The following is a 27520-nucleotide window of genomic DNA, read 5'->3' on the forward strand; positions in this document are numbered from 1 at the left end:
TGAACTAAAATAATGATAAAACAACAACAATATTTTCCTTTGTCACTTTGCCAAATAAATGTTAATGTTATTCAACTCATCAATTTTTAATACCGCAAGCGAAACAAAAATAAAGTAGTAAAAGCATTTATGAAACTCGATATAAGCGACGTTTATGCGAAACGTTATTTTGAACCAGTTTAAAGCGTTTTTCCTTAACACATTGTGTTGAATTGTTTGATAATATTATGATAAATGAAACCAAATAAACAAACGTGTATTTTATAATTTAAAGAAGCGCTAAGGTTCACACACTATTTGTTGAATTATTTAAGTATAATGTATTAGTATATTTTAGTATTATAAGTGTAAACACGGAAATAATAGGAATTATAAACAATATATATTAAAAAAGACCAATCCATATTTTTAGTTGCGTTTCTAATAGGGATAATACATTTTAATGAAATTACACGCAAATAAAGAAGTCAATAATATAGAGAAAAATGATCAAATGAATCCTTACACATGTGCCACTCACATTTTTTCCAATATCTAAGAGAGTGCATGTTTGTATTGTTTGAAGTGTTTAGAGTATAGATATAATATAAATGCATATTGGTCGTTTTACTTTTTCATGTTTCTTGTATGCAAATAATAATATGATAGATCACGTGATGTAATGTGACACACTTGTTCTGGTTTGTGTAAACGCTCGAAGAGATTGATGAAATCCGCTAAGAGACATCGATCAGAAGAGTGGAATTTCTGCTGTTGAATGGCTTTGCCTGTCATGATACAGTTATAATCGTCACAGTATGGTATTGGCTACAGATGCATGTTTGGATATACCATTTCAAGAACAGGAGGTGAGTTTTAATTAATACACTGTTGTAATTAAATGCTGTTGAATAATTTGGAATAATGGAACAATGCATGTTGACACACTGACATTTATGTTCAATTGGGATACAAAAGCCTTAAATGTACGTTCAGTTAAATGCAACTTAAAAACTTAAACCAACACTAATAATTGAAATAATAATATAATATAACAACAATTAAAATACATACAAATTGTGATAATAATATAGTTATTATAATAATAGTGCAGTTTTTGTCTATACATGAAATCGTAACATTTTTAGCGATTTATTGCCAAAACTTTGGGCACCTGTAGGCATAGGTTTTTCACGTATTTCAATTAACAAATCGACAATAAATTTGAATAAATTAAAAAGCAGTGACAATCACAAAGGAATTGAGCGGATAGCAGCATCATCATTAACAAACTCGTTGCTACAGCGTTTCTAAAGACACACATGTCATTAAAACATTTCTGCATATTACTGAACATGTCATCGCCTTCATATGTATACATGCACAGTATTTGGTCTGAAACGCCGGACGCGATTAATCAGTTGGCAATAACATTTAAAATCCCTCCAAAGGAAACAAGAGCTATCTATTGCAAGTGCCAACCATGGGAAAACAACAACATACACAATGCGATGGTATTGATGACAATATAATAGTTTACCCAAGTTGATTACCATTATGCTAAAATAAATAGTGTTCTCCAGAAATTTCATTTTTGAAACAAATGTCGATTTGTACACCTGTGTTGCAGTACCTGTGTATACCTTTTTATACATCAATGGCCAAAAGTTAGGAATTGATCAATTCTTAATTTTATTTTTTGACCGATTTTTTATTTGTGAAGTATATGTGTTAGACGAATTATCTTCAGCTGAATTCTTATACAATGGTGACAATATATAATATTCTGTACGTAAGGGCAAACATTGATTCAAAATGGCATTAACCAAACATGTAATACCATCTTCTTGACTCTGAACGAATCGTTATTACTTGTTTTTCGAAATACAGTGTACGAACAACCTCTCAGTCAGCATGACACATATCACACGTTGTACTTAACTAGTCATGTTGTTCATGATGCTGTAACGTTACAAAACATATGCAAATACAACTGCAAATAATATGTGATTACTATGATTTAAAATGAACTATATGTTAATATTTAACAAAAATGCAATATTTTGTCGCAGTAAATTAACCGAAGACGCTGCTGAATCTTATAAATCTAGTCGTTTATTTTTTTTAAATAAAATAATTTTGACAATTGTCTATTAGTAATAGAGGTTTGTCAGAACATCATTATAATTGACGTCTTTAAAAAAGAATGGTTATATTACAAAATCATCTCAAGTTACGAAATGCCTCATTTATTGAGAATAACCCGACCGACGGTCTTTTGTGATATAATCGTTCCATTCCGTGTCATTTGAATCACAGGACTAAAATAAACGGGTATAATTTCCGTTCTATGGAACAAAAATGCTTTCTGATGATTATAATTTCAGGATATGACGCGATCCACAATCGATTCCTTTAAAAAAAACTTTAGTAAGGTCTTTCTGCAATTGTCGCTGAAAAATAATATTTAAAGACAACGTAATTGCAAACGAATCGATATTCATCGATCCGAATTTCGCCACGAGAGAAATCTGAGCGTTCAACAGTCCTATGTAAAAGAAACGAAAACAAAATTTCCGACCTGAAAATGCTACGAAGCATGATGTGTTAGTGTCTTGTGTGCCTTGTCTCTATCAACTATTTCATGGACGTTTTGTTAAGTCTTTTATGAGTCCGGTTGCGAACGATTTGCCTTGTTGAGACGTGTTACTTCTTGATGTCCACGTCTGGCAGTCATGTTCAATCGATGTTTTGGTCAATACAAATCCTCGTAAAAAGCAAAACAGTTAAACCGATGCAAAATATAAGAGACCAACATGATTGTTCCGGATGTTTCTATGGTACTGGGCTAACAATTTGCATCCAAATATAAGAACAGGTATAATTTAGACTTTAATACATATAAATTTGTGCAGTTTTTGGGGCAAACGATAGCTAAACGTAAACGTATACATGTACACGTATAAGTCTCCACAGAATGTTAAATCTGTATCTTGGGAATTACGACTGTCGATAAATATTGTCAAGATAATTATTTCTAGTATTTGTTGTTTCCACGTGTATAGAACGACGAGTGTGAACGAGAAAAAAAGATAGGAAGAATGGTTGATTTCTAGTAAATGTTACCCTTTGAATCAATCACTGTTAACGTATTGGATAAATTAATTGAGCGGCGCTCTGTGAGAAAATGGGGTTTAATGCATGTGCTAAAGTGTCGTTCCAGATTAGCCTGTGATGTCCGCACATGCTAATCAGTGACGACACTTTCCGCCTAAACTGGATTTTTGCTAAGAAGATACTTTATTGAAACGAAAAATATCATAACAGCGAAAGTGTAGTCCCTGATTAACACAGCACAGGCTAATCTGGGACGTCATTTTACGCACATGCTTTGAACCCACTTTTCACAGAGCGCCTCTCAATTGCTTTCTTTCCGGCTTTCTTACCACGTGCAATGATGTTTGTGGCTCAGTATCCTTCACACATAATTGAGCCGGTCTTTTGTACACTTGGTCGAAATGCATGTAGGTTAAGTCCTGTCCCTGTTCAGTATGTGCAGTCCGCACAGACTAATCTAGGCTAACACGTTCCGTCTAAACTGCATGTTCGTTATGAGGGGGACCTTTTTTAACGAACATTCAATAAAAGCGGAAAGTGCACATATCTCGGACAATACATTACGCACATGCATAAAGCCCAGGTTTCTATGTGAACTCGGCTCAGTTATAATAGAAAACAAAACTGTAGTTTAATTGTATGTAATTACATGCATATTTCATACGTCAAACTGTATCAGAAAAAAGGGCATCAACTAATTGCTTTTATTAAATATCGCCAAAAACAAATACTTTATGCAGGGTATTTATTCAAGAAGACCGTCGCCGAACATATTACTTAGATCGCTTTGGGATGAACTTTCATTTTTGTTTCGATGGCCAGTTAATAATTTACCGAACCTCATTGCACATACATGTATTATGTTTTTATATTGCAATATCGTAAAAAGCCTGAAAATTTGCTTTAAATATCAGCTCTCGCAAATTGACCTTAATTTCAAAGAAAACACCAGCGCTAGATCTTAGAGAATTTATTGTTGCCACAATCGATATGCTACGGCATGTTGTTTTACTTTATTGGGAAGACGAACGAACCGTATTCTGAAAATGCGTTACCGGTACTTTTGTGCCATTTTATCATTGTCGGTGTAATTTATAACGGCATGAGCGAGAAACAACGCCTTACAAAATTAGAATTCTTTGATACAATTGACCGTATTAAGGAAGTATCTCGCGGAAGCATTGTTACAAATAACACGATACAATTGTGTAGAAAGATGTATAAACACCGTAAATAAACTACTAAAATCCATGTTGACATTTAATTAGACAATGTTACTTTTTAATTGGACTGTTGAATGTGTTTTACGTTACGGTGGTATTCATAATTTCTTTCAAAATTAAAGTATTTTATAAAATAACTGTTTTTAAATTTAAAAATGTGTACATTTGCAAGTGAAGTAAGTTTATTTTTGCACAATTTTTAAGATTTTGGAATCAATCAACTGAAGTTTTGAAGATACTCTGTAGCACTGGACTGACAAGAAGCAATGTTTAAATAAATTGTTTGATCTCTTCAAATATTACACAAACATCTTGACTTATATGATTGTTTTATTATAAATGTGAATATATATCTACATGGTTTGACAAATTTTATGCAATGATGCTGTTGATTTTGTTTAACCTGATGGGATTCAAGTTTCGACTTGCTGAATTAATTTTTAATGTAAACTATATCTGTATGACACTAACGCTTTTATTGAATCATAAACGTTGATTGTAGTAACATCATATGCAAGTTTGATGACATGGTGACATACCATTTTATCTACAGGAGAAGTTTTATGACGAAGCATGTTTTGTTCATACTATAGTCCGCTTCATATGATACGCGTCATGCAAAAATATGTCTTATGCCATATGCGGCTAGCGTGACTAAAGGCAAGCTCGCGCATCCGTGCAGTCTGGTTAGAAGTTACCTGAGCGTTCATTTGACCATCAAACCTAGCGTTATTTATTGGCGGAGGGCTTTGCTCCCGAACGCTCCTGATCGCGCAGTCTGAAAATTAAATTGCTCTATTGAAATGCGTCATTTGATTTCGCGGATTAGATACGAGTTTACTGATTAATTCATTATATATGTGTATATGTTTATTAACTATATAAGTAAAATGTGGACCCCGAATACTTAAATAACCTTGGAACACAACTGCAACATTCAAGGTAATCCGATTCAGAACGATTCAAACTCCGAATGTACACACTTCTGTGTCATATGTAAAGGATTTTGATGTTGACAAAATGGTGTGTAAACAAAGGAATGACATTAATTACCGGTACATGCAATTAGTCTTTGTTTTTCTTGCATCCATACATGTGTAGGAGGAAGATTTATATCTTCTTAAGATCTGGATAACTATCTGATCGATTTTGTTTGTCTGAGATATGGTCAAGATATTCATGTACGCATATACTCCATTAACGAAAGATACGAATGATCAATAATCACTTAACTACCGTAGCTCCAGACCCCGGCTTGGAGCAATTAAAATTTGTCATGGTTGTTTTGCCTAGAAACAAGACGATGGTTGGTTAAAGATATCGAAATCTACTTTTATTACCTAATCATAACAATTTTCAGTGATGCAGACATTTCAGATACGTACACCATGTAAGCAAGAAATAACAGCACGTTTGATAATAATTCTGAAACATAAAATTAACTTGTCAATTGTCATAAAACAGTATTCAGTGTGCATATGGTAAAATATGTGTACCAACAGCAAAGGCGTATGTTCTTTTTCTGACATATTTCTTCTTGAAAATCAATAATATTTACGAAGAAACAAAAACACAAAAACATCAACAATAAAAATATAAACATGTCATTATTGTTTGTTTCACCGATATATTAAGGCAACATACAACATAATGAACGATATCAAACGATATCAAAGCGATCTGAAAGGTAATCGATGTAACAAACATATCTCGTATCGAAACTGGGCGACCTGACTGACATTCCCGTCGCTACTGGTAACGAACGGTAGGCAGGTCGGAGATAACTTGGAGCGTTCTACCTGTTCAGATTATTTAGGACTCCATGGACAAAATAACCGATGTGTTTACATAGAACATAGGGCATCAGCTGTCATTAATGAATATTATTGACTCTGCTGTGTAAAAACAACAGCTGCAGCAACTTCATAAAAAAGTGCAATAGCATATATTCACAAACTGTCTTCTGAATTACGCATACAAGTCGAATGCTTTTGCAATATAAAGGTCTGATATCAGTGTTGAACATGCACTTTATTTGGCATTAATACCATATCAAGGTTCTTTAAGAATTTCATGATTTAAATGCTTTGAAGTAGATCATATTAATCACTATGTAACCAACATACATGTCTGTGCATATTACAATAATCGCGTGTGCAGTTACCTAAAGTAACTGTCCAGACATGTGTATGATGCCATGATTTGTGAATCGAACCCATTTCACTGATAAACAATACCTTAGCAATATAAATCAGCTTCTATTGTTTGCATTTGAGTGAATGAGAATAAAATAATTGACCAAGGATAAAGATTTGTCCATTTCGATCTTAATGTTACAACTAACGAAATTCTCATTGTGTTCGAGCTTTAAGTCATAAATATACTTGGTTTTAGCCATGTAATTTTACAAGTATTACCCGTCTAAAATAAATTTATTACTCGATTGAAAACATTTCCCTGCCTAGTGATAGATACCATAATTGGATTTATTATTTGATTACTAGCCCATTGCTACGTGTTGTATGGGTTTTGCATTACATTCGAACATTATTTATTTAATTATAAGCATATGCTGTTGACTTGTATTATAACCATAGTTATAGGGAAATTTATTCGAACAATATATTTGTTATGATAAGCATATTATATTTTTATCATCGTTATCCCTATGGAAATACTACGGATGTCAAATTTCCTGATAAATTGTGTAATTTGGTTCGTATTTTTTTTGCAAAGTTTAGTGAAACAATACTCGCGACGCTACCTCACAAAAATGTGTCAAAATTTTTCATAAATATGACATCGTCATTAATACGCTTATTTGGCGTGGCATCTATATATTTTGTAAGATAAACTGGCTTCTTCACAATATAAGATTCAATTGACATGATTCCAATTTAGTAGTTTGGTTCCTGATTCCGTCGTTATTAGCAACGTGCATGTCTGTCTGCATATTTATCAGAAAATCTAGTTCAATCTCGTCGAAAAAAAGAATGCATCGTTGACTTCGATAATTTCCTATACGTCATTTCTAATACAAATGTAAACACTTCCATATCACGATGAATGCAACGATGCTCAAAAGAAATTGGAAAATCGGTATGAGTAATATATCGTTAAAATATTAATATATATAAGCTGTACAAAACATCTGTATTTGAGCTACATATTTTGGACTAGTTTTTTTAAACAATACTATTTATGCGATTAAAAGATTATTATTATTATTATTATTATTATTATTATTATTATTAGTATTATTATTATTATTATTAGATGCGGTACATGTTTCATGGATGTAAACAAGTAAGCCATTTAAACATAGTAGCATATCATTTCTATGTCCCAGAGTGGTCATACGCCGTCTGAAAGATGAACATGTAAAATGCATGGTCTTACATTAAATTGCATATTTATATAAGGCATTATCGCATTTTCGTTCAAATCTTAAAATTCCTTTGTTTCGTGTTAGTATATTCGAATAATTGGTTTAACAGCCTAGTTCCACATCAGGAGCTACCCTGCCCCTTATGAGATCACGAACCTTTGCGTGACTTTATTGCTTCTGACCAGACAGGCTGGTCAAGAGCTATGCTTGTGGCATAAGGCAAATTTGCTCTCCCGGCACATATAACCAGATCAAAGTCCATAATGTGCATGTTTAACGCAATAAACATTCCTTCTTACTCATATTCAATGCGGTGGTTCTTTTCATGTACTCGAACTCCACTGCGATTATTATTATAAAACACATTTAAGGCATGAATTCGTGATATGCTATAAAATACTGCGTACGTTTGAAAGTACACAAATATTGACCTGTGTTTACATAATCATCGAGACTACATTATATGATCTATGTCATGCGAATACTGGTATTATCAGTCTAGTCAGCAGTTACCCTGTCGGTTTATGGGACCACTAATCATTTTGAACATTAAAACTATTTAAATCGATGTTTAGAAATCAAGATATGTTTTGTCTAAACTTATATGGCTTCGATGGATTCGGTAAATACACATTTATAAACAGGTAAATGATAAAAGTATTTAATTTTATGTTGTTTGCGGTTATGTAAAAACAACATTATCATATATAAAAATGAAAATAATATTTATGCATTAATTATATATAATTAGGTAACATTCATATGCACATATATAACTATTATTGGCATAAGATACGAGTGTATCACGCCAATTATGCATCTTATGAATTGCAAATTAATCTGATTTAACATGTTGAGTAGAAACTTTCTCGCCTTGGGAGGACGTGAGGGTCAACAATCCATCGGTTGTGTTATGCATATTTGGGCAAACAAATAAATGCTACGACCGATGGATGGCTCGTTTAATAACTAAATGAGAACGCCACACCAACGTGACATTCATCTAATTTTAATGATTACAAAGCATACGAAACGTAGAGACATAAGAGAAATTAGTACACAACGGCGGTAGTTACAAATCCAATTGCTGAATCGAAAATATATATGCATAGGTACCATTTATTCAAACCTAAGTTGCCAGTGGGACACAGAAACAACTTTGCAAATCCGTTTATTCGTTTTCCTAGGATACAGTGATGACAATAACAAACGTTTTGAACAATAACAGACATTTCGCGAAATAATATGTGTAAGTTGATTCCATAAGTGAAATGCTTTCATACACGATGGCGAATACAAGGCATGATGAACAATGACATTTACAATCAATTCAATTGCACCACATCATTTGTAGTAATCGTGCGTTACTTCTTAGTAACTATATTTTCTATAATATATACTGTGTATTATTAATTTCATCCACGGTATTACTGAAGCAGTAATATATATAATTTTTTATTTCGATGACGGGATCAGTAAACCTTTTACTACAATTATTGTTCTTATATTACTGTCTTATTTATCTGTAGGCTTTATGTCCTGTCTAAATTGAAGAACAAAGCTCACAGATAAATAAGACAGTAACACTAGATATTGTATTTTTTGCGGAAAATTGATCGATATATTGGTCAATATAAATCATCGTATGTTTTTTATATACAAATAAATTACAAAATAAAGGTAAGACATACGTTGTGTTTCAGGATGTTTCCAAGGTATTGTGCAAACAATTTATTGCACTTGATGCTGTTATGTTACCAAACTCCTGCATATAAGATATGAATACAATGACAACTATGAATACAAAATAATCGCCTGTTTACATTTAACAAGATTTAACACTTTGTCACAGTACATTGAACAAAGTAATTGCTCGACTTTTTAAAAATAGAATTCAACTTTGAAGTTCAAATTAACGGAAACTAATTTAAATATTTGTAGACATTATTTATTATTAAAAGAGGGTTGTCTTAACACCTTTATGCCTGACGTCTTTAATTTATTTGGTTATATCACAAAATTCTATTAGCCTTAGCTTTCTTTATGGATCGATCTTCCGGTATAACCCGAAGGTGTTTTGTTACTTAATCATTCCATGCATTTTCATTTGAATCACACGTCTACAATAAACGAGTATAATTTCCTCTCTAAAATATAAATGTAGTCTAATGATTATAATTTCAGGATATCACGCGATTCACAATCGTTTATAAAAAAACTTACGCCATGTCTCTCACCAAACGTCCCTTGAATATATTAGTTTAAGATAGCATAAGTACAAACGAATTGATATTTATCGATTGCCACGAGAGAAATCTGAACGTCCAACAGTCCTATATTAAAAATAGCAACGAACACAAAATTTCTGTTCTGTTAATGCTTCGAACCGTGATATGTCAGGGTCTTGGGTGGATTGTTTGTCAGGGTCTTGGGTGGATTGTTTCTTCTAATGTATGTCCTGTACGTGTGTTTAAGTATTGTATGATGCGCACGATTTGTTCCGTGTTATTGCTTGATGTCAACGTCTGCTGGTAGTCATGTCCAATCGATATAAATGTCAATATAAATCATCGTAAAAAACAAGATTGTTCAACAGTTGCAAACAAGAAGATAATACCTATAGGGTTGGTCAGGATGTTTCTGAGGTACCGGACAAACAATTTGTCTACACACATGGAACAATTTATAGTTTATACTATTATACATAGAAATTCGTTCAGTTGGTGAAGGCTTTGGTATGTAAACTGAGTATAACTTATAAAGGAACGACTTTGATTTATTGAATGCATTTTATTGAAAGATTTATGTTTGATTTGTTCGCATGATTCCTCTGTATAACAATTATCACAAGTGTATAATATAGCACACTATTGTAATCGTATAAATGTACACATATTAGTCTCTATATAATATTAAATCGGATCATTGAGAACTGGTGACTTGTCGATTAATATAATCGAGATTATTATTTCTAACAAAATGGTTTTGTGTTTCATATTTTCACGTTTACAGAAAGACGAAAGTACACCTGAATAAAACACATAACTGTTGTAAAGCAGGAAAAGTCGATTGTAAATAAAAGAAGCAAGACTTTTACCAATTAATTGCAAACTTGCTGTACTTTCCTTACCATGTGCAAGTATTTTGTGAAACAGAATGCTTCATACGTAATTGAGCAGGTTTCTGAGAAAACATAGATTAATGCAAGGGCCAAAAGTTTCGTTTCAGATTAGCCTGTGCCGTCCTAACAAGCTAATCTGGGCTGAAACTTTCCGCTTTGACTGCATTTGCGTAATGAAGAGACTTCTTTTTAAAACATAAAAATAAAAGGGCAGAGTTCACATGCGTATCAGGCCCGTTTTAGCCTTTTCTATGGGAACGTTAAACGGACCATTCCCCCTTCTTAATGGTTAACAAAATCCCACTTCAAACTCCCATTTTTTTAAAGAAGTGTCGAACGAGCATGTTATCAAAAAGTGAGTTTCAACATATTTTATTTCACGAACAAACATGGTATACATCTGCATAGCATATACCAGTACAACTGAGTCGCTTTGTTCCAAAAAGGATTAGAACGAAATTTCAAGATCTTATAGAGTTATTCTCCATACGCAGTAATTGTAAGCTAGAATGTAACATTTCTTTAGGTAGCAGGCATGTATTTTTACATTACAATATATTAACAATAGTTTAACAATTGGCGTTAATGTACGTTAAATATAAAGAAATAGTAGATTAATCAAGGTTTATGAGATAGATGTAAAGACAAATCAGACAGGAGAAAAAACAAAGCGAAACTTAAAAAAAAACACAATACAATGAAGTTGTATGCCTTGACAGACAGTTAGGTGTCAAATCGTTTACTGCATTTAATGTACAAATTATCTGCATCAAAGATAAGCGTGTTTTTCTCCAAATGAAGACTTTCATCGCCAAATAATACAGTTTGTATGGTTGGAGTTGTATAATAAGCAATTTTGCTGAAAATAACTTTTCTTTGGTGTGTAAATTGTTTACATTCTAAGAAATAATGAGAAACTGGCATTCAATTGCACCACAAGTGCATAAAGATGAAAGTGCAATATTGCACTTAAATAGATGTTGATTAAGTGAACTACAATCAATCCTGAGTCTTGAGTGAAGCATTTGTTGGCGCCTGTCACCATAATAATATAATACAATCGGTTTCGTAACATTTATATTTAGAAGATGCTTAACAGACGTAAGAGAATCAGCATTTCTAGAATCTAGAGGAAGTTTGTTCCATTCCGTAATGGTCGATGGTACAAATTAATTTAAGTATGTTGTGCGGGTCGTAACATTTCTGATATTGTCTCCATTTCATAATGGGTAGGGAATATTTGCTCCGACTGTTTCCAATACAATAGATTTTAGGTAAGCCAGCGTAAGATTTGTTGTTATTTTATACATGAGAACAAGTTTATGTTTTCGGCGCCGATTATCTTAATTTTCCCACCCAACCTCTTTGTAGAGCTCAGTAATCGAGACAAGTTTGGTACAACCCGATACAATTCGTACTGCTTCTATTTGAATTTGTCGAAGACGTCTTTTTTATAACTACAACAATTATAAAAAAAACTACGTCGGAATATTCCATAAATGGTCTTATAAGCGAACAATATATAATTTATATTGCTCTCCGATCGAGAGTATGTTTTAGGCATCGCATTGTATTTATTCGTTTCCAGACTTTGTCCTAAGTGTGTGTTATATGTTCGTGCCATCAACAGTTATTGGCTATGAATATTCCTAAATGTTTATGAACTATGATTTATGGAATGGGTGTGTTTTGCATACTCAAAGTTGGGTGGTTTGATTAATTTTGTTTTCGGGAAATTAATAACGATTCGAACTTTGCTGGATTAAATCGGACAAACCACTGTTCAGCCCAGAAATTTATTTGTTCAATATCAGCTTGCATAAGAGCCGCTGTGTCATCAGGAGAGTTTACAATCGAAAATACTGTACAAATTTGTATCAGAATTGACGGGCAAAAGTATAGAAGATAAAACGCCAAATGACATTCCAGAAAACAACCTTGCAGAAGCATTTGCTGATCACTTTATGAATAAAATTGATATAATTCGAAAATCTTTGAAAGATTTTGATGATAACAAAGCAGAAATTAAAGATGCACCGTTGTTTGAAACTTTTCAAGAACTGTCTGAAGACGAAGTTAAAACTCTTATTTCTCAATTGCAAACTAAATCTTGTGAACTTGATGTTTTACCAACAAATGTTCTTAAATCACATTAAAATGACATATTCCCTCTTTTGAACAGGTTAGTGACTCTTTCATTACAACAAGGAGTCTTTCCGCTGAAATGGAAGCAAGCGATAGTACGACCTTTGATCAAGAAAATTGGTCTCGAACTTGAACTCTCGAACTATAGACCAGTAAACAATCTCTCATTTTTATCCAAATTGATTGAAAATGCTGCTCTCTTCAGGCTTAATATCCACACCGATAGTTATAACCTTTTACCGAAAAACCAGTCGGCATATCGGCGACATCATTCATGTGAGTCAGCCCTGCTTCGACTTATCAATGACCTTCTGGATGGCATGGAGAAACAGGAAGTCACCGCCTTAATAGCCATCGATTTAAGCGCTGCATTCGACACAGTGGACCACAACATTCTACTGGACGTCCTTAACAGTCAATACGGCGTCTGTGTCACCGCATTAAACTGGTTAGACTCGTATATACGACCGCGAAGTTACCGTGTCAAAATCGAACCAACGATGTCAGCTCCACGCCAGCTACAGTGTTCTGTACCACAAGGAAGCTGTCTCGGGCCTTGGTTATAGTTAACATACGCAGGAACGCTCTTCGATGTCATTCCGCCGCATATTTCTGTGTATGGATTCGCTGATGACCACACTGCAAATATACGCTTTACTCCAACACCATCAATGGAACGCAAAGCAATACAAGACCTTCAAGATTGCGCAATAACCGTTAACACCTGGATGAATAGAAATAAGCTCAAAATGAATAACTCAAAAACGGTATTTATAATGTTTGGTAGTCGAAAACAACTTGACAAGTGTGTGACTGAATCGGTTGTCATTATAAATGATGCAATTCCAAAACAAAAGTTTATACGCTATCTTGGTGCCTTTTTAGATGAAACACTTAATTTTAAGTAGCATATAACTCGTAAATGTAGAACAGCCATGCTTAATTATTTTGGTTACCGGTAAAACCCCGAATTGAGTTCAAACTATTGACCTTTATGTACAATTGTTCCCGCGGAAACGCGCCGGCTTATCTAACGGATCTATTAACGCTCCAATTTCCGAAGCGGAACCTGAGATCTGCCGACAATAACGTGATGAGCTACACAGTCCCTGTAAACAAAAGACGAACATTCAGCGAAATGGCTTTCCGGACTGCTGGCCCAAGAATCTGGAACACTATTCCATTAGCGATCAGGCAGTCAGAGACATTGGATTTTTTTTAAAGAAACCTGAAGACATCTTATTTTAGGAAGTTTGACACACTGTTGTAAATTGTATAAACTTTATAATGTGCTTATTTAATGTGTGTTTTAAACCCCACAATCAATGCACTCACTCATTAATTCATTATTTATCTACTTATTTATGTTTTTTACTTAATTTAAGTAGTGTTTTGTTTTATTTATTTAGTTTGGTTATTTTAAAGTGTTTATCAGATTTTAGTTACTGCCTATATTTATATGGTGTCAGCTTTTTACCTGGTAACTTTTATGAATTTTATGTTATATTTACATGAACAACGCCATTGAATATGCTAGCATAAAAATAGGCGTTTAATCAAATAAATAAGTTTCAAGTTTCAATCATGTATAGGCTTCTATCATCTGCAAATAGGTTAACACGCGAACGTATGTTTGCGACAATGTCATTTATGTTAATTAGAATCATAAAGGGACCGAGAAAAGAACAATTGGGACTCCAGCCGATATATTAGACCAATTCGATTCGGTGTCTGGAAGTACATCATTCTGTTTTCTATTTGAAAGGTAGTTATTTATCCTATTCAGTAAGTTGCCTCTGATACCCGCAGAGTGGAGCGTATATATTAATCATTTATACCAGACTTTATCGATGGCCTTACTTATGTCAAAGAAAACGACTCTCACCTCGAGTCCGTTATTCAGGGCTTTGCACAATTTGACATATATATATATACGTTAGTTGATTGACGGCTAAATCACCTTGGATAAAGCCAGACTGATATTGTGTGAAAAACTAATTACTTCGAAGAAAATTAAACATACGTTTGTAAAGGATCCTTTCGAAAACCTTTTAAACAGTGTTTAGTAGAGATAATGGTCGGTAGTTAGATGCTAATGACAGGTCGCCCGTTTTAAATTCTGCATACATATAATTGCAATTATCCAAGCGTCTGGCATTTTACATTGAGTCAAACTTGCATTCAAGAGATTGCAAATTGGGATTTTTTACTGTTGCGCTGATTCACGTAACATTATCAATCGCATCAAGACCAGACGCTTTACCCAATTTTAGGTTTTTAAAGGAGTCAACTACTTTGTCGCGCGTTATGGAAATAGCTTGAATGATATTTTCACAAGATTTATTGCTTTCTGGCTCGTCTGCATTGGAGTCGTCAATATATGACTGCAAAGCGAAGTAAGCATTCAGTTTGTTTGCCTTGTCAGTATCATCTGTCACACGATCATCAGTTCTGTCGTCACGTAAGGGTTGTTTTGATCTACCGGTATGTTCTAAAGGTGAAATAAAATTACGCAAAGTTTTCCACCAGTCTTTTGAGTTAATATTTGACGATTTTAATTTATTTTAAGATTTGAAATGTGCTGCACTTTTGCATTGCGGATAAGTGAATCAACATGATTTCGAATAACGCGAAATTTGATCCAGTGAGATTTTGAACCTGACCATTTTGCTTTTTTTATTCATGCGTGTTTGCTTACGTATATTTATATCATCATGGATTAATTGGTTTCACTGTACATGTGAAAGAAGTGTTCGTAATTTTTCATAGTCACCTAATTCGTATTGCCATATGTGTCGGTAAAAACCTGTGCGAACAGGCTTGATATATTTTACTATGGCAAATACTGGGCAGTGATAGCGTATGTTTTGGGTTAAGGAATGGTTCGCCTGTTCCTGATATTAAAAATGCTTCTTGGTTACTAACAAAAATTTGGTCTATCACATATGTCGAGTGTTCCGTGTAATGCGTTGGCTCTTTAATGATTTGCGTTAAATTATTTTGTGTACATAGTCCGTCAACTTCCCTTGCGGAGGGTAGTGTTTGTGTATCACGATTGAATTTTCATAAATATCTGTGTCAGTAGCTAGTCCAAGTGAGGTTTCTATCAAATTCGTATGTGGTATCCGCATTTGGTGGGCGATACACTACTCCAAACAAAGTATTTTTTGCAAAACGTTTTATCTTAATTTTAATAGAATTACCTCTTGCACAGTATATAACTTATAGTTTATATTATGTGTTTCTATTATTTGAATCATTATGAAGAGTTATATAAAAAAATCCCCAAATCATTGTAAATTTCGTGCGTAGTAATTCCCAGTCCCGAAATAATTACTTTTTTCCCGAAATGGCATGAGAAAGCCTTTTTTATCCGGACAATACCTTACGCACATGCATCAAGGTTTTCCAGATTGCGGGTAATGTATAATAGGAATAAAATACTGTAGTTGAAACGCATTTCTTAATAAAAAACCGTTATGAAATGCGAATATATTCATAATTCATTTATCAAACCTTATTAGAAAATAATCGTCAGCAACTTTTTACCAATTTTTCGCCAGAAAAAAATTGTGAATGCATGGTATTCAATTCCAGAAAAGGGGCACCGAATGCTTAATAAAATTGCTTAGGAGTGAACTTTAAATGCTGTCTCGATGTACAGTTAATACATTTACTAACCTACTTGAACGTAGTATATAATTGTCATGCAATCTGTTTTAAGACTTGCTTCGAATGACAGCTTTGTCGCAAATTGTATTTGATTCGAAAGAAAAGACCAGCGATATGTCTAAGAGAATGTATCGCTGCCACAATCGATATGCTACGGCATGTTTTGTTTTCTTAATTGGCAAATCGAAGGTCATATTCTGGAAATTCATTAGTTGCATGGCATTTCATCAGTGTCGGTATAATTTATAACAAACGACATTAGCAAGAAACAATACCTTACGGAAGCAGACTTCTTTGCAATCATCGACCGTGTTGTAGAAGTATATGGAGTGTGTCATTTTTACAAATAATACAGTATATTATAGAAAATTATACTTACACGAACTCCGCAAACAACCTACTAAAACACACACTTTTATTAGACAATGTTTCTTTTCCATTCGAATTTGAACGTTTTTTTGTGTTATTGTGGTCTATATATTTACTTTCAAAATTAGAGTTTTTTTATGACAATAGCTGTTATTTAATCAAAACAAAATGTGTACATTTGAAATATCAAACTACAGTTGCTTAAATACAATAACGTATTATTTTACGATTGGATTTAACCATTTGATGAATTTAATTTTCAGTAGTTTTTACGGAATCATAAAATTAAAAGCATGTTCTTATTTGATGACACAAAATACTAACTATAGGAGACGTTTTTTAATCACAAAATAATGCAAGTCTTATGTTTATAGCATTGTATGTTTCATATAACTGTGTTGGTCGCTTCGGACCTCTTCAGCCGATTTTGTTTGTATAAAATCAATACGTCGTAAAAGGTTTTTTAATCAGGCCATATAACATTGTGTCATTTGAGTACACGAATAAATGCGAGTTTACGTTAAAGTGCTATTAACTTAATGAGCAAAATGTGGACCCCTAATTCATCAACAACTTTGGAATACGAATGACGCATTCAAGGTTATCATTGATTTACAACTATCCGAACTCCGTGCATCGTATTAGCACACGTTTAAGTACTATGTAAAGCATTTGTATGTTTACAATATATTGTTTAAATAAATGAATGGCATTAATTGCTGGTACATTTCGTTATTTTGTGTTTCGATCCATATATGTGCTGTAGATAAATTTATATTTAGTATAGGTCTAAATAATTATTTTCGATTTCATTTTTCTGTACTATACGCATGATATACATGTACACACGTATTCCTTTAAATATTATTAAAGACTTTGGCCAAAGACTGATATTTATCACGAAAAAAACGACCAATAATCACTTAACGACCGTAGCTCCTGAATATGGCTTGCAGCAATTTAACTGTATTTATCATGATTGAGTTGCCTAGAACCAAGACGATGTTTGGTTGAACATATCTTAGTCTATGATTATAATAAAATAATTACTTGGTTTAGAAATGGAAACACGACAACATATCAGACACGTGAAATGTATAAACGAGGAAAACATCATATTTTAAGTATTCTGTAATAGGAAATTCAACTGTCGATTGCAGTGACAAAGTATTTATATGCATATTTATATGCATATGCAAATATATGTATCAATATAATTTTGAAGGCACAAAACTATCAACAATATAAATACACACATGATATTTTGTTATGTTTTGGCGATAGTATGATACGATTGTACTGCGTAACTAAAGGGGCCTTTTCACAGATTTTGGCATGTATTGCCGCTTGTCTTTGAATGCTTTATATTCATAAATTAAAACATTAGACCTAAAAATCTCTCGTAAAAAACAATAATACAATTAAAAAAGGAAAAAACAAAAAAACTAAACTGGCCTCGAACCACTGACCCCTGGAGTCTTGGAGTTAAAAGTCTCCCGCTTAGACCACTAGACCATCCGTGCTCATGCTCTGAGCGGATGTATTTTTTACTGATATAAGCAATACTCGTGGTTTCGCAAAATAATACGACAACAACAAAACTTTCCAAATTATTCAATCGTTTCGCGTTGCAACGCTTTATATTTTTCAGGTTTTCAAATCGTCAAAAGATGCATATAATGGATATTTTAGAGCATGGTTAATGTTCAATATTACTACTTCTCCACAAATATCCTAACTTAATATGATATTATGGGCATTTTTCACTGTTGAATTGAGCTGAAAAGAATTAACAGATCAACAGAGTTAGTTAAAATGTGGTTACTGACCAAGTATCTGCAACTCATCTTGCTACCAGTTGTTTATAAAAAATATATTTTATATTCGATATCTTACATGACTCACCCAGTCCTCTAAGCCGAAATGATCCGTAAAACAAAACTGTGTCTTTGTGTCGTATGAACGAATCTGCACTAACTAATTTTAGGTTCACATCGTTCATGCATGATCAGTTGTCCAACGAAAGTACGGTTGATATTCAAATGCATTATTTTTCTCTTTCCGGGATATTGTTTTAGTATGTTGATGCTGCATAAACAAATATAAGTGTATATGAAGTAAAAACACCAAAAATAAACAACAGTTGCGATAGACACCTATATACTGTTAGATGCCCATAATATTACTTTAAACGAAAATTTGCTAATCTGAAACAACTTTTTTTAATTTTGTCAATTTACCAAACAGCGAAAAGCCCCTGTATTAACGAACCGGATAACGTATTTACGCGATATAAAACAGGCGACAGGGAAGGAAATCGATATATCAAACACACGTCGTATTATAAGAGGGCGACCAGACAGACACCTGTCCTGGCAGCTCGCAACGAACGCTGGCCAGGTCGAAGATAACTCGCGGCGCTTATCACCTCTGATTATGCAGCACTTTACGAACAAAATAGCTGTTGTTTGACAAACAACGTGGTGCACCACTGTTCATAATCTAATATTATTGACTAGATACTGTAACCACAACAAATGAATCTCCCAATTAAAGAGTTCCATATAGCATGTATACACAAACTGTCTTCTGAATTACGCATTACAGTCGAATGCTTTTGCAGGATATTATTCTGATATATGTATTGAACATGTATTATATTGCACATAAGTTACAGATATCGATGTTCATAATGACTTTTGTGCATTAACGTCTTTGAAGTACAACACATTAATCACTACGTCACCAACATTCAAACATTTGTGTATTTTCATCTACGCTTTTGCAGTTACATGCTATAACTTTCCAGACACGAATATATTGCCACGATTCGTGTATCGAATGAATCACTCTTGGTGAAATATAAATGCCATAACACTAATCAAAGTACTGACAGTACTGGTGTGACGATACTTTTGAAAATGATGGATATAAAAGCATCAATTTAAGTTTATCTACATCACCATAATTGTGTATGTGGGTACAAAATTTTTGGGTCAGAAAAAAAATGTGTACTTAAATTTTGGGTACAAAAATTATGCACAACAAAAAATTGGGTACGAACAAAAATTTGTTTAGGACAAAAATTTGGGTAGGAAAATAAATTTGGGTTGGAAAATAAATTTGGGTACGAAAAAACATTTGGGGGTACGGGGAAGTAGTACCCGTGGGGAACTTGACCCATTCAGCGAATCTGCGAGACGGGTTACATTCGTGATCAAATATAACAAGAAATATATTTAAAAAAAATATTCGACGTGTATTTTCTGTACCACTTATCTTAAAAAAAACTTTATGTTACAGATGTATTCACAACTTGATATGCTCTTTAATTACACCATGCTCTTTAATTTCACAAGTATATCATACCAAACTTTATATTTCGTTGTTTCCTTTCCTAAGTTAATGATATTTGTGTACGGATCTGATTTCACATGCCCATGTGTATGAATTTTTTCTCTAATTCTATAAGCTTAGGCATGTTTGTTCGTTAAGTACGACAATACTTTTATGATGATTCCCAAAAGTAGGTATGAGCACATAGTCGTAAGAGCACTTGAATACGTGAGTTCGCCCATGATCACATGGTAAGGTTAACTAAATCTCCGCGATATGACCTAATATGTGTTAAAAACAGCAAACAATATCCAACAAACGAATGAATTATCAAACATAGTTTGTGCACTGATGTGGCTCTGTAATTTATGTTTGAAAAGTTTATTAAATATTCAAAATGAGAAAGAACGCATAAAAGCGATTTTTGTAGATCGCACGGCTATTATGTTGTTTATATACCATATTCGCTATAACGTTTACAAATTGCAGGTTCGAAATTATTCATTTTCTTTACACTCATGATCGCGGTAAACGTTAATTATACACGTTTTCAAACGCAATTTATTTACAAAGTCACGACAAATGTCAAATACAATACAGAAAATGCATAGTTGTTTCATTGATCTATAAACATATAATGGGTTGAATATAACTGATTTAAAATTAATGTTCTCAAACTATTATTAAATCTTTTCCCCAGAATATGCTGTCCTATTTATAGCTGAGCTTCCTTTGCCTTTATCAATGAAAATCAGCGAGGTATTCTGATGAGAAAAATCGAGCTGTCTCAATCGGACTGGCTCGGTCTTTTACATAGGTCGCCATTGTGAAGAATTTTTTCATGGTATGATAACTTAGACGAGCTGCTTTGCAGCATCGTCAAAAATCAGCATTAATTGTTTTTACATTTGGGTGGATAAGAATTTGAGAATATTTCGAGGATCTATATGTATGTATTGTTCAAAATGTTATGTATTTGTTATTGTTTCAACTAACACAATTCAACATTTTGATTAATATGTTTTAGTTAAAACCAAATACATAATCGGGTTTAGCGTTTATATATTGTACAATTATTTTCTTTCTGAAATGACCATATTTCCCCATTAAAACTATTCCTTTTCTAGCCATAGATACGATGCTCAAAATTATTATCTGATTGCCTTCCCATTCATACATGTTTTATAGGTCTTGTATAGCATTTGAACATTATATATTTTATTTTAAGCACATAATATTTCCTTTCAGTACAGCCATAGTTATTAATAGGAAAAATTTCTTTCTTTTTATTTATAAATCTTTTTTTCATGGAAAATATCTTGAATACGTAACATTTTTAATGTTTCTGTAAAGTTGTGAAATTTCGATTAAATTTTTGCAAAGCCTTATTGAACAAAACTTACGCCGTTACCTAAGAAAAGATGTGTTCACATTAAAGTTTCCTTTATGTATGAATTCTTCATAAATACTATAATGTGTCATGGTATCTATTTATTCTGCAAGATTTACGTGCGTCGTATCTATGAAATATTAGATTCAATTTAATTATTCAAATCTAGTCGTTTGGTACCTGATTCCGTTGTTATTATCAACGTGCATGTCTATCTATACTTTATCCGAAAAGTTGTTTCACCTTCGTTGAAAAAGCTCCGTCTTTTCCTGCAATAATTTGCCTTATGTTATTTATAATACACATTTATACTATAAGAACTAATAATGCACGTAACATACTCAAACGTCTAAAGAAAAGGAAAAATCGACATGATCAACATCCGTATGTGCACAATTAATTTTGGATTAGCTTTTTACACAATGCTATATATTCTTTTAAAAGATAAGATATGATATTATGCGGTAAATGTGTCATGGATCAAAACAAGTCAGTCAATTACACACAGTAGCACATCACTTTAATATCCCAGAGTGGCAATTGGCCGTCTGAAAAATGTACATTAAAATTTATGGTTTTTAAATTGCATAATATGCAGCATTATTGTATTTTCGTTCAATTCTCAATATCCGTGTGTTTTGTGTAAGTATATTCGTATTTTTGGTTTATCAGCTTCGTAATTCGTAAATAGGTATTATGATATATAAGGCCAGAGTAGTTACAGAACTTACAGTCTAGCATGAGCATCCGCATCCACATCAGGAGCTACCCTGTACCTTTATGAGACCACGAACATTTGCGTGACTTTATTGCTCCTGACAAGACAGGCTGGCCAAGAGCTACCCTTATGGCATAAGGCCAATTTCTATCGCGGCAAATATAACCATATCAAAGTCCATAATTTACATGTTCAACGCAATGACCATTTCTTCTTACTAATATTCAATGCTGTGGGCCTGTTCATGTACACCAACGCCATTGTTATTATTTATAAAACACCTTTATGGCATGCATACGTGATATTGTATATTATAGTACTGTGTACGTAAGAAAGTAAACAAATATTGACCTGTTTTTCAGAAACATCGAGACTGCACCATAAGGCCCATGTCATGCGAATATTAGTCGTAGCAATCTAGTCAGCAGTTACACTGTCTGTTAATGAGACCAATAAACCTTTTGGAGATGTTTCTTGAACCTTTAAGTTATTTAAAACTGATTCTGAGACAACAAGACATATTGTTTGTACACTTGTATGAATTCGATGAATTCGTTTAATAAAAAAATATAAACTGATAAATGATTCAAAGAGTTTGATGCTATGAGGTTTTCGGTTATGTTATAAAAACAACATTTGCATATATTAAAGGGGCCTTTTCACAGATTTTGGCATTTTTTAACTTATTCATTAAATGCTTTATATTGATAAATGTAAACATTGGATCGTATAAGCTCCAGTAAAAAATCAAGAATAAAATTTAAAAAAGGAAAAGAACATTGCCCGGAGCAGGTTTCGAACCAGTGACCCCTGGAGTCCTGCCAGAGTACTGAAGTAAAAACGCTTTAGCCTACTGAGCTATTCCGCCGTGTACACATACTGGACGTATTTTATACCTTATATAAGCAATCTTCGTAGTTTCACAAAATTTAACGACAAAAACAGAACTCTCCAAATTATTCAATCGTTTCGCGTTGCAACGCTTTATAATTTTTAGGTTTTAAAATCTTCAAAAGATGCATATAATGGCTATATTAGACCATGGTAAATGTTCAGTATTACTGTTTCCTCACAAATATCATAACTAAAACGAAAATTTGCGAATCTGAAACAACTTTTTTTCAATTTTGTCAATTTACCAAAGCGTGAAAAGATCCCTTTAACCTATGCATAAACTTTATTAAATTAGGCAGGGTTGATATGCATATGTATAACTATTATTGGCTTAAGGAGCTAGTTTGTCATGTTCTTTGTATAGTTGATGACAATTGTGCAGCTTATGAAATGCAAATGGATTTAATGTTACTTATACAGTTGTAACTTTGTCGCAGCGGAAGGAAGTCATGGTCAAACACCCCTTGGTTCTGTTAAGAATTTCGTGGCACAGAAATAAATGCTACACGCAAGGATGTCTCTTTGTTTAAATAAATGAGAACGTCAAGATGTTTTAATTTGAAATAAGGCTATTTAAATATCAACATACTTTTAAATGGGAACTCGTATAACCAACTATATGAATTATTTTAACATAGATCAAATTTTGTCTCTTTGCTTAACGTTTCTATAGAGTTCCGGTAACTGTTTTCTGAACAGTTCGTTAATTGACCACTGTTTATTGTAGACTGCTGATTGACTTGACAGAGTCTTTTAATTCTTGTTTTGTGCTGTTTTGGCGATTGGTCACTTGCCTTGCCTTAAATAAAGGACCAACTAATTGTGTATAATGAGAATTCAATGCTGCTCCAGCAGCTGGAGTTTCACTTCTTAATATTAACAACATGAGGTATTATCAGAAAAAATATGTATGCATTGGTTAAATGAGAATTATAACTCAGTGTGTGTTCAAACATGTTATTGTATGTATGTATATTTGTCTTTAACAAATATGTATTAATTGGAATACTTAAAACAGTAAAGGAAACTGAATAATCTAAAAGCTAACATTCAGCGAAATACCTCATGGTTTGAGGTCAATTTGTTTCGCTTATTGTCTTTTCAGAATCTCCATTCCAGTCGTCAAAGCACAACATGCTTAATTACACCCTTCACATTAAAATACCCAAATATAAATTAAATTGCAAAAGTTACTGTATGAACAGTTTTGAATGGTTTTTAGTTCATATTATAAGTGAGTATTTCAACAGACAAGTCTGGTTTGACAGTTGACTTGTTGCAATTATTCTGTTTATTCAACTGGGGAATCAAGGAGAAATGAGATTCATCACTTAACCATATATGAGATCGACATTATCATTCGCTTATTTCGCAAGCACGGGGCTTGACGCGAACTGTTGAAGTGCAGGAATAAAATATTGAGCGAGATTCAAATCTTATCAAAATATTCGGAAGACACTAGAAACATTACAGTCATTAGAATTATCTGACATGACCCTTCTACCTGATATTTGATAACGTATTTTATCTCCTAAACATTTTCTGGGCTTCGTGATGTCAAGGAATGTCTCTGATTAGGGTGCGTTCGATCCAGTATTGTTCATGTTGGTTCAAATTTCTGCATTACTCTTTTGACATGTATTCTGATTATTGTTTGTTTTCCATTACATGTATTGTTATGCCCCCGGATCGAAAGATCGGGGGCATATTGTTTTTGGCCTGTCTGTCATTCATTCATTCATTCATTCATTCATTCATTCATTCATTCATTCATTCATTCATTCATTCATTCATTCATTGTATGTGTCCCAAAACTTTAACCTTGGTTAAAGTTTTGCAATAACTTTTGCATTATTGAAGATAGCAACTTGATATTTGGCATGCATGTGTATCTCATGGAGCTGCATATTTTGAGTCGTGAAAGGTCAAGGTCATCCTTCAGAGTCAAAGGTCAAATATCTTGCTTCAAAGCGGCGCAATAGGGGGCATTGTGTTTCTGACAAACACATTTCTTGTTTTTTTCTTATTAAACAAATATTACCGGCATCTTTCGAAGCATAATTTCTAATTTGCCTAACATATTTAAAACATCTTTATCTCAAATTTTATTTCGATGACGGGATCGGTACACCTTGCAATATCAATTGTTTTTGTACTTGTTTCTTTTTCATTTACTGTGTTTTTTGTTTGTTTTTCACTTCTGTCAGGACAAAAACTATAATGACAATCAGAACAAACAATCAATCCGCCAGTACACAGAAAAGATACCATTGTCTTTCATTTAAACATATCTTAAATCGATATTAATTGAATATATATCACCGATCTTTTATACTACTTATTTCTTTCTTTTCCCGGTTGTATGTATGCACATCCTTGACTTTGAGTAAAGTAATTAATCAGCTGCATGCGACTTGCCGCTTTTCTTCTGTGCACATGCATTGACTGTGTCTGCATAAGAACATTTGATAATCAATCATCATTGAAATGCCTGTGTGGATTGCTGTATGTCATCAAATCCTCCAGAGTTTATTCATTTACGTGTTATCCTTTTATGTATGGCATTGGACAATACGTATTGGCTTGAGCTCCATGCAAGAGACGACGAAGACACTTTTATGTTTTAAAATCTTCTTTGTGAGTAAATTTGTACGCATCGATGTACTTATGTGTGTTAGTTGTCATTCTTTGACAGAACTTTATCAAGACTATACTTGCATGTTTAATTTGTTGCATACTTTTCCAAAATTATCCCGGTAAAATATTTATGGGAAAAATGAAACGGTAAATACTTGATAAAGCAGCTGATTGTATTCCAAAAAAAGACATTACCTCCGCCCAGCCGAACCGCCATTGCTGTATTGGGAAATAAAAATACTAAAATACAAAAAACTAGCTAGACTAAGTGTCGTTGTCTTTGTAATGATGTAGTTTTTCTTTTCCACTTCGACAAATAACATGTTTACCACTATATTGCATGCTAACTTGTATCCAATCAAGTCCTTAAATATGTTCTAACAGTCAAGGTTAGTAAATCTTCATCCCCCCCCCCCCCCACACACACCCTTGTCAACTGCGCTGGCGAACTGTTTGTTTATTAACTTCAACAAGCTAAAGAACTAAATGATTTTTTCGCTCAACATACATATATATATATATGAGTTTTATCGTGTTCTACTGGAGTTGGCCTCTATTAAAAATCATCTACAGTAATAAACGCTAGCGATGTCAATGCCGTTCTAATTAATCTATCTATGGATAAAGCTTGTGGCGCTGATGGTATAAATAACAAATAACTTGTACCAGAATTTAATGAGCTAAGTCAATCAATTTGAGATCTTTTTAATCTTTCGTTGTTGTCGCCACAAGTACCATATGATTCGAAAACGTCAAACGTATGCGCAATATTAAAAAACGGACGTTTCCATTGCATCGAATTATTGTCTGATTTCACTGCTAAATACAATTGAAACAAATACAATAAAGTATTATTTTTGAACATGCATTTAACTTCTTTCGAGATTCTTATTATTTTTACAAGATTTAAATCTGGATTTATGTGACTTGACTGTAAACCAACTTACGTACCTTTAACAAACCTTTTGTAAAGCATTATATAATAAATTAAAAGTCAGGTTGATGTTTTCCGACATACGCAAACCCTTTAATAAAGTATGGCATCGTGGCCTTTGATTAAAACTGAGACATGCCAATATAACCTTCAAAACTTATTTTAACTATCTCTTTCAAAGGAATCAAAGGGTAGTGATTCCCGGGGCCTCATCTTCCAACGCGGAAATCAGGGCTGGAGTTCCACTGGGCTCCATTCTTGGTCTCCTATTATTAACGCCATTGTAAATGAAATTGAAGTTCATTTCAATTTATTTGTCGACGACACGTGTTTATTCGTAGTTGTTGGCACTCCAAATTCTGAAGCCGCCGTTTTATAACGCGATATAGAACACATTTGCGAGATGTTATAAGTAAAATTTAATCCATTAAAATCGGAATCACATTTTCTATCGCGTAAGACGGTACAACCGTCGCATTTGCCTATCAACACGTGTGTCAATTCCCTCGGTGAAATGTCACATAATATTGAAGCGTTATTCTATAACATGATGGAAGCTGGCATCAACCAATTGAGCGCAGTAAATTAATGGCCTAG

General features: G+C 33.3%; 1 protein-coding gene across 1 annotated transcript in view; it reads left to right on the top strand.

Moving 5' to 3' along the window:
- Positions 1-727: 727 nt before the first annotated feature.
- Positions 728-27520, top strand: part of LOC127866637 (uncharacterized) — a 43913-nt gene continuing 17120 nt past the window's right edge. The window contains exon 1 of the mRNA XM_052407342.1: positions 728-848. The gene's annotated coding sequence lies outside the window, so the exon portion shown is untranslated. The remainder of the gene's footprint in view (positions 849-27520) is intronic.

The sequence above is a fragment of the Dreissena polymorpha genome, chromosome 2 (assembly GCF_020536995.1).
Source record: "Dreissena polymorpha isolate Duluth1 chromosome 2, UMN_Dpol_1.0, whole genome shotgun sequence".
Taxonomy (NCBI): Eukaryota; Metazoa; Mollusca; class Bivalvia; order Myida; family Dreissenidae; genus Dreissena; species Dreissena polymorpha.